This window comes from Camellia sinensis, chromosome 2 (genome assembly GCF_055761805.1).
Source record: "Camellia sinensis isolate YWXY chromosome 2, ASM5576180v1, whole genome shotgun sequence".
Taxonomy (NCBI): domain Eukaryota; kingdom Viridiplantae; phylum Streptophyta; class Magnoliopsida; order Ericales; family Theaceae; genus Camellia; species Camellia sinensis.
Window position 1 is genome coordinate 34,713,726 of NC_138962.1, and position 3,758 is coordinate 34,717,483.

The window sequence follows — 3,758 nt, forward strand, 5'->3', positions numbered from 1 at the left end:
CATGTTCAAGACAGTGAAACATCAACTAAAATCATGGAAGGCCTAGAAAAACAGCAGCTACCAACTGTTCCCAACATTAACTCAGTTGTTACGTGAAAATCTCAATGGCTGAAATCCATAAATTGATGACAACAAGCAAAACAGATTTACATGGTGCAACAGTAGTTTCAGAAAATGACTCCACTTTAACATATAAGAAATAACAGGGAATAAGTACACCATATTACATCAACATCAGCACTACTCTGGGAACCTTTCTCCTCCAGCTTCTTCTTTATAATGCTCAGCAGAGAGTCCTGTAACTTTTGTTCTCCACTAACTACCAGATTTTGTAAAGCAGAATGAACCCTGTTGCAGTCCATGCAACAGAACCACTTCCCCTTGGGCAATTCCTATTGTATGTGTGGTATCAACATATTATTCAAAAATAATTCCACTTGAACTAAATATATTCATGCACAAACATAATCCAGATGTACTAAAAAAAATATAAATAAAAAACATATATACAGAGATGCTGAAACAAAGAGATGAAATGAAGTTAAATAATCTGCAGACCTTTAGATCATCCATTTGTGAAATGAAGTTAAATAATCTGCAGACTTTTAGATCATTCCATGGGTTGGGGGGACGTGCCCTCTCTGGACATACCCAAGCCATGGAATGAAGTATATCTTATTCAGAACTCAACATGGTAGACTGGTAGACTGGTAACTAACCAGATGAGAGTTGGCAGGAAAGAAGACTGATGATACCTATCCTAAATGCAGGTAACAAGTGAAAAGCAAGTCCCCTCTACACAGCAGGGAATGTCCTAAAGCCCTTGAAATTAGGGTTCACTTCAACAAGCCTATAAATGAAATGACCAAACCCCTGGTCCAGAAGCTTACTCAAAACCTTCAAGATAATAGCAGTTTTTTGGGGGTGTTCCAAAGAAGCAGTGCATTTAACATCCCCTGGAATACCCTGTTTGTGATTATATTCTGGCATGTAAGAAGCTTAGAAGCAAGACAAGTTTTTGAAAATGATGATATGGATTTGCAAAGGATTGTCAATGCATTATAAACTATGCCACTGAGATAAAGGAGACTTTCAAAACTGATAAGCTGCAGGGTTTCTAAACCCAGCAGAAAAGGGGAGAGAGACCAGAAAAAGAACAAAAATAAGTATATTAGTAGATAAAATGAGTACCACTTGAAAGTATGCCATCTAAATCATTATTAAATTATTCTGAGAAACAAATTATTGTACTTCTTGCAGTGAAGCTAAAGTGGCACCATGTAATGGTAGGATCTTGTCAAATAATGCAAAATTCCCACTGGATTTACATAAACATAATAACCGGTTTTACCTTGCCATCACATTCTTGCCTAAGTAACACTTCTGGAGCAATGTATGCAGGAGTTCCCACTGTTGATTTCGGTTGTGAATGCAAAACAGAAGACTGAGGAAGGGGGAAAAAAAAATCCACGGTCAGATAAACACAGATAATAATTGATCCAGACTGCATATACGAAGAGAAGGGTGATTTTCAGTTCAATGGTACAACAAGCATAAGTTCCATGATGATACAGAGGCGCCAAAGTTACCAAATTCTTCACAAACAAGATATTAAAATATAAAATCAAATCCCATCAAAACCACCAGAAGGGAAGACTAGTAGACACACACAGGAATTCCTACACAAGTTCCTTGACACACTCCAAATCAAAAACTTCTTTTACTCAACGTTGATGTGCGTCAGAAAACTTCTATATTCAATTGAGATCCACATTCCAGGAACTATACAAATAATCAAAAAACATATATAAAGGGATGGTAGGCTTGATCATGCAATAAACAGAGTTGACTACAGAGTTTAGTGGGCAAAACAAGAAACCCAGCCTAGGCAGGCTCAAACAAATCAACAAAGCCAAGTTGACACAACAACATTGTATCTATAACAAAAATAACAAAGCAATATTAGAAAATAAGACATCACTGGTTCAAAGGGGTTGAACCTACAGACAATCATTTCGAGGATGATGATTAACCTCCAACCAAACATAAGAGTTAAACATACAGCATCCTCAAAATATATTTGTCTAGTTGGATGCCAATGTGCAGCAAATTTGATATTCCTTTTCTTAAACTAAAATTTTAATAATCAAAAAGCAGAAATTTAAAGCAGACAGGTTGCATGGGTTTATTCTCTTTTGTGTAATCAAATTAATTATGATTTTACACATATTGGGTGGATATATTGTTCTCATAATCATATTCTTGTATTTTGAAAATGAAGTTCATTTTTGCCTATCTTGCAGTGAACTACATTTCTTTATCAAGCAACGAAGAGCTGTACATTTCACATGGCTTTCTCGAACCGGTATCCATCATGGTGGCCTAAATTTTGGAGCACAGCATAGGTAAGAGATGACTCTCCAGTCTCATCACCTTTGCTTCCTTTTGTGAACAGAACAATAGGCATAAATTCTGGAATTTATTGTTTACTAGGCTCTACTTCTTTGGTTCTCTCTTGAAAATATGTCTGAATTTCATTTTCTGCTTCTCCTAGGAAACAAGGTTAATGTACATCTTTCTGTGCAGCACATGCACAGACATATATTTAATTACACATACATGATTTTGAATTTTCTTGTCAATTTTGTAAATATGAACTTCATTATTTGCTGGTAATAAAGTTTTAGCAAATGGATCCTAGAGAGCATTCCATTTTCTTTGTCCACGATGATGGACAAGTTAGGAACTGACTTCAATATTTGCTCATCAGTTCCGCTGCTTACTAACATTATAGAGATGTTTGCTATGTTTTTGTTATGTGTTTTAGGTTGTAAATAGAATCAGTGAACAGATCATAGAGGAACTTCAGTTTGATGAAATACCAGAATCAATGTCAAGGGGTATTATTAGATTAAAAAGTAATTTACAACGTTAATATTGTTTTTATTTCCCTCACGTTCTATCACTTTCATTCTAAAGAAACTGTAAAGAGAATATACTTTGACTATTGAGTCATGCTAATCACAACTTAATGAATTGTTAAAAAAAATATCAAAAAATTTAAAATCTCAATAATACAACTTCTACATATTTTAAAATATTTTTCTACACTTTATAGATATTTTATACATCTACCAATATTATTTACAGCCCTTTAGATTACCATTAGCATTTTCCAAAACACTTTAGTCATCTAACTTTTTTGGGGATGAATGTTGAATGAGCACATACACTGAAATAAAAATAAAAACATAAGGCTAAAGAATTTCAATGAAGTCAGTTTCAATTGAAACTATGAGGAAACAAGTGCAGTGAATTACCTCTCTGGGCATAAGAGTTTTTGGAATCACTCTGCAAAAAAATAAATAATGGAGTTTATGAGTGGAGAAGAGAGAGAGAGAGAGAGAGAGAAATTACCCTAAGACGTGGCGGCCACCATCATAGACAGCTTGGGAGATTAGAACCATCAACCCAACGCTCACAGCTTGGGAGATTAGAACCATCAACCTAACGCTCCCTCCTCCATACCCAAAAAAAAAAATATATCAATTACCATAGATATTATTAAAGTACTACATTGAATTTAAGTTAACCATGTGAATTCATGCAAGAAAGTCACAAATTTAGTTGGTGGATAACGGTGTCAATTTCTTGTTTTTTTGTAACAAGAATAAAGTTTTTCTTTTGTAAAAAACAAAAAAGTTTGCTTGGTGTATAAAAATATTTTGAAAATAAATAAAAATAAGTAACAAATAAAC

At 34.3% G+C, this 3,758-nt stretch overlaps 1 long non-coding RNA gene across 1 annotated transcript; it reads right to left on the reverse strand.

The window, feature by feature from the left end:
* Window positions 1-840: 840 nt before the first annotated feature.
* LOC145819522 (uncharacterized) lies at window positions 841-3,480 on the reverse strand. Its single transcript, XR_014360273.1, has 3 exons — window positions 3,418-3,480; window positions 3,321-3,351; window positions 841-1,444 (listed from the first exon to the last, which is right to left on the reverse strand). It is a non-coding gene; the product is annotated as an uncharacterized LOC145819522 (long non-coding RNA).
* Between the last annotated feature and the right edge of the window lie 278 nt (window positions 3,481-3,758).